Source organism: Ricinus communis, chromosome 10, assembly GCF_019578655.1.
Source record: "Ricinus communis isolate WT05 ecotype wild-type chromosome 10, ASM1957865v1, whole genome shotgun sequence".
NCBI classification, from domain to species: Eukaryota; Viridiplantae; Streptophyta; class Magnoliopsida; order Malpighiales; family Euphorbiaceae; genus Ricinus; species Ricinus communis.
Window position 1 is genome coordinate 25,065,302 of NC_063265.1, and position 6,213 is coordinate 25,071,514.

Sequence of the window (6,213 nt, forward strand, 5' to 3'; positions counted from 1 at the left end):
CGAGCACGATAAAGGAGATGGCCACGAACAGCTATCGATTGTGCAAGAATCGGACTTGATCGAACAAAAGCGGTCAGCCAGTTGAACTAGCGGACCTTAAGCGACTCAAGTGGAGCTTGACTAAGAACTTAGACCGACCGGATCTTAGGTTCATGCGGACGAATAAGGTACTGTGAATTTTGCGGTGTATGGTCTATTTGTAATGTGGGAGGTATATTTGCTTCTAGTAATAATTCTTCCTCTATTGTTTACTGCTGACATGGAGCGGTATACTACATGGGTAATGCCCTGAGCGGTGAGCAACCCATACAACCCCACTTGGCCGGTGGCATAACCATCCAAATTTTGGGTGGAGAAATAACAATGCTCGGGGTCCACCGGGGAGCTTCGGAGAGGTATCGGCTGACCACATAATTGCAGTGATAGGCTATACCATCGACCCTGCACAGTGAAAGAAATCTTAACTTAGAGGAGGCTGATGATGAAGTTTGTCACGTTGGCAGAGATTCAATGGGAGCAGACGGTGCCCTTAGAAATTAGTAGGCATCCATCTAGAATTTAGAGAGTCAAATTAGGCGGATTTCTAAGATCTTTGTCTAAGAGGCCAGGATCGCTCCGTATACCATGATCAAACCACAAGGGAGCATTACAAAGTTTGTCACCTTGCGGTCGGGTAAGCAATTGTCTAGCTCTCTACCTTTAGTTGATGATGAGGATGTTTGTATGTAGGATAAGCAAGCTAGGCGGGGCAGGAATGCGAGACAGTGGGAGGAGAAAAGGTGGAAGGCAGTGAAGAGCCACAGTGAGAGAGTAGCCAGCCACAGGTCCCTGCTCGACTTAAGCGGGAGAAGGTTGATAAGCGATTTGGTAAGTTTCTTGACTTGTTTAAACAACTGCGAATTAACTTACCTTTGTTGAAGCTATTTCCATGATTCCAAAGTATGCAAAGTTCTAAAAGGAAATTTTGAGCAACAAAGGAAGTTGGAGGAAGATGCCAAAGTATGCAAAGTTCCTTGGGATTCGACCTAGTTTCATTATTTCTACAAGTTAGTTTAGGAAAATTAGTAATTTATTTTGAAGGGCTTGACAACCCGTTCGAGATTCCTAGGGGTATAGTTGAAGATGTGCTTGTTAAGATAGACAAGTTTATTTTTCCTGTAGATTTTATAGTTATGGATATGGAAGGTGAGAGTACTATACCTTTAATCCCAGGTAGACCCTTTCTTGAAACATCTAGGGGCGTAATAGATGTTTGTGATGGAAAGCTTAAACTTAGGGTGAGCGGTGAGACCATCACGCCCGACCTAGCGACTACTATGAGACACTCTTTAGACCATGATGATCTGTATTTTCCATTGATATTGTGGATAATTTGGTTGAGTGTCATAGGAGAAATGTTGCTTGATGATCCTTTGCGAGTAGCCTTGCAAGGAGAGGAGGAGGGGCTGTCCAACGGCGAGTGTTGGGCGACTTGCTAGTTATTGGCTAGTGAGCCTAGGCTGTTCTCTTGATCCTTTTCTTTCTCTTGTGGGTTAGAAGTGCGGAAAGTGAAATCTTCTTTTGAGGGCCCCGACCTTGGAATTGAAGGAGCTGCCCAAGCACTTAAGCTATAGATTCTTAGGCGAGGAAGAAAAGTTCATAGGTGATAATTACGTGATTTAACACACGAGGAGCAAGCAAAAACTCTAGATCGCTCGAGAGGTATAAGAAGGCCATCGCCTACAAAATTGCTGATATTCCAGGGATCAGCCCAAGTTTACATTCTCGTAAGATTCTTATGGAGGATAGCTATAAAGCGATGGATTCGACCATAGAGGCGGCTTAATCCGAACATGAAGGAAGTAGTGAAAAGGAGGTAATTAAGCTCCTAGATGCGGGATTAATTTACCCTATTTACGGCCGGTTCTTGGGTGAGCCCTGTCGGGTTGTGCCAAAGAAAGGAGGCATGGCAATAATTCGAAATGAAGCGGGATGAGCTGATACACGAGACCAGTACTTGAGTTAGAGTGTGCATCGATTACAGGAGGCTTAATGATGCAACTCGGAAGGATCACTTCCCTCTTCCTTTCATTGGTCAGATGTTAGAAAGATTGGCAGGACACATGTTTTACTGTTTTCTTGATGGTTTTTCAGGATATTTTTAGATCCCAATTGCACCCAAAGACCAAGAGAAGATAACTTTCACCTGCCCCTACGGGACATTCGCTTATAGACGAATGCCTTTCGGCCTATGCAATGCGCCGGCTACATTTCAACGGTGTATGATGGCCATATTTGATGATATGATTGAGGAGTCGATGGAGGTATTTATGGATGACTTCTCTGTTTTTGGTAACTCATTCTCCCATTGTTTGGCAAATCTAGAACGCATGTTAGCTAGGTGCATTGAGGCTAACTTGATGCTAAATTGGGAAAAGTGTCATTTTATGGTGAGAGGGGAATCGTTCTAGGGCATAAGATTTCCTGTCGAGAATGGAAGTCGATAGAGCTAAAATAGAAACAATATCTAGCTACCACTCCCTGAATTACATTAGGGGTACATTAGGAGTTTCTTAGGCCATCTTTGGATTTTATAGAAGATTCATTAGAAATTTCTACGGGATTGCTAGGCCTCTTACTCGATTGCTAGTTAAGGATGCACCTTTCGTTTTTTGATGATGTATGTGTATCTTCTTTTGAGTTATTAAAGAAACTTGACCCTGACCCATACCGTAAACCCCGCTTTGATTGGGGGGCGCCCTTTGAACTAATGTGCAATGCTAGTGACTATCACGGTTGGGCTGTGCTTGGAAGAGGTTTGATAAAAGTTCCAACCCATTTACTATGCTAGCAAGGCGTTAATAGGAGCCTAGGAACATTACACTACTACGGAGAAAGAGTTGTTGGGTGTTATGTATGCCTTCGACAAATTTTGATCATACCTCATCTTATCAAAGACCATCCATCGTCTTCACTGACCATTCAGCTTTGAGGTATTTGTTTAATAAGCATGATGCTAAGCCAAGATTGATCAAATGGATTCTATTGTTGCAGGAATTCGACATTGAGATTAGAGATAAGAAGGGCGCAGAAAATTTGGCAGTCGATCACCTATCCAGACTGGAGAATCCGAGCTTGGATGCACTTGATGAGAGCACGATAAATGATCGATTTCCAGAGGAGCACTTGTATTCATTAAAGGTATATTCCAATTCTCCGTGGTTTTCTAATTATCTAACTATCTTGTGGCTAGGGTCTTACCAAAGGGTATGACTTATCAGCAAAAGAAGAAATTCTTTGCCGATTTGAAATACTACATTTGGGAAGACCCCTTCCTATATCAAGTGTGTGCAAACCAGGTCATCCGCCGATGTGTTTGAGGCATTATCATGAAAGACCTGTAGGAGGCCATCAAGCAGCGAACCATATTGCGAGGAAGGTGTTGGATGCATGCTTTTATTGGCCAACTATCTTCCACGATGCTAGAACCTTTGTTCAGGTTTGCGACGCTTGTCAGTGCTCAGGTAATATCTTTGCCCATGATGAGATGCCCCAAAATAGTATGTAGACAGTTGAGATATTTGACATTTGGGGTATTGACTTCATGGGACCCTTCCTTTCCTCAAATGGTAATAAGTATATCCTAGTAGCTGTTGAATATTTCTCCAAATGGCCGAAACACGGGCCTTACCATTGTGATGCTAGAGTTGTTTGCGGGTTCCTTAAAAGTTAATTGCTAGGTTCGGCACACCTAGAGCGCTAATTAGTGATAGGGGGCAGCATTTACATAGCCTTTCAATTGGAGAAAGCACTCGAGCGCTATGGTGTAATCGTGGTTCTCCACTCCTTATCACCCGCGAGCCAGTGGGCAAGTTGAGGTTACTAATAGGGGTTTAAAATGTATATTAGAGAGAACTATGGGTGTAAGTCGGAAGGATTGGGCCTCCAAACTAGATGATGCATTATGGGCATTTAGAGCGCATATAGGACCTCATGGGTTTACACCCATAAGGGTACGCTATATGGGAAGTCTTATCATTTATACAGCCGAGATTAGAACCACGGGGCTCTTTAGGCCCTTAAAACTTACAATTTGATGTTGATTCTCTGGTGGGTGATAAGCATCATACTACACATGTTTTCATGCCCGTTGTTCACATTTTATGCATGATTATCCGTTTATGCTAGAATCACACATCTTTTGTTTCCCTTTTCGTTTGAGGTCATTTCGAAGGACACCATCGATGTCGGGGAAATACGTGTGATTCTGAACAAAATCCATCAAATTAGGCGAGAACAAGCACCCCGAGGGTTGAGCACGGCTGGACTCGGCCGTCTTTGAATTATTAAAGTATCCCAATTGTGCCATTCGGCCTGATTAGTAGCCACCACGGCCTCCGGCCGCGGCTGTGGTGGATCGTATATGAGCGCGATGCGGAAGAGTCGGCCGGCCGACTGTGGTGGCTCGGCCTGGCAGACTCGGATTCAGCCTGACTGGACTCGGCCGTCTTTGAATCAATATATAAGCGATTTTGAATTCTAATTGAAGGGGACGATTTTTGGACTCGATTCAAGACACACTTAATCAAATATTTCCTATACCTCAGTTGTAGGCGGGAGATCAATTTTCATCAATTGAAGAGGGATTCCACTTATTCCAACATCGGATTGAAGATCAAGACAAACTTTGGAAGCATTCAAGAGGCAACTAGGGTTTGAGATTTTGAATTTGCAAATTTAGGGTTTCTCATTCGACTTGAAAGAGAAGGGTGTACATACCTTTAATTTGTTTTCCTTATTTTGTTCTTTAATTGCTTTGACTATGAACATGAGCGGCTAGATCTTTTGAATCCATTAGGGTTCACTTTTGTTGATGGATTATGCTTAATTGTTAGTTTTTATAATTGTCATTCTTGCAATCTTCTTGCTATTCGGTAATAAAAGTTTGATGCGGTTAATTTGGGGCGTTGGATTAATTGTTTATTAGGTTATTTCTTGACATTGAGAAATGCTTGTTATATTTGGATTTTGAATAGTAAGGTGGTGGTTAACACTTGAGATGAGGTTGATTTACTCGTAGGATTAAGAACTAACAACTCTTAATAGTCTTAAATCATACTTAATGCTAATTTGTAGTAATCCCGATAGGAAGAGATTCCATTAGGTTAGTGCAGTTTAGGAATCCGGTAAGCTCGAGAGAGGCGGGATTCAATTCGGGATTTAGAGCACGGGTAAGCAAGATCGGCCAATCCATAAAATTCATCTTTAGAATTCCATCACTTAGGCTCCCTTTTGGATTTATTTCTCTCTTTACAATTGTCTTTTAATTGTCTATTGTTGTCCTTCATTTACTTAATTGCACTCATAACCATTAGGCTGGTATGTTAGAACTTTCACACCCTATTTGGGACTAGATAACATAGGAAGCGGTAGTAACTCTAGGTTCACTAGATCTCGGGGATCGACCTTGATACTCACTAGTGCTAAATTTTGCGTGGTGGGTTCCTTGCCTTGGGTGTAGGTTGCATAAAGAGCCCATCAAGTTTTTGGCGCGGATTCTTGGTATAATGGTGAACTAGAGTGAATTATTTTTGTGTTAATTTAGTCATTATTTGTTTTATTCATTTATTCTTTAATTTTATTATTATTTATTATTATATTATTTTTGTTGGTCGGTGGTTGTGTGGACTTTCGATTTGGTGGTTTATGACCGGGAGCTCAAACTTCAATCTTATAGAGCCTCTGTCGATCCGAGCGATCCCTCGGACTCTTAAGGAAGAGGTTGCAATTAGAAGAGGAGGAGATTGAGGTTGAGGTACTGTAGATAGACTAGACCACGATGGAAAACCATGACCCCCATGAGTGAGGATCGGAGGGGCGATGTCTGAGTTTGCTCGACCATCTTTGGATGGGACGAAAACTAGTATAGTCGGACTACTTTATGTGGCCATCAATTTTGAGATAAAGGCCAATGTTATCCGGATGATCCAACAAAGCGTGCAGTTTGGAGGATTGCCCGGTGAGGATCCCGATGCATATCTCCAACTTTTGGAGATTTGTGACACATTCAAAATAAATGGAACAACTGAGTGATGCCATTCAATTTGAGATTATTTCCATTTTCCTTGAGGAATGAGCAAAGAGATGGTTGCAATCTCTTCCGATGAGCGATCACTACACAGGAAGGCGTTGGTAGAAAAATTTTATATAAGTATTTTCCTCCGTAAAGCTGCT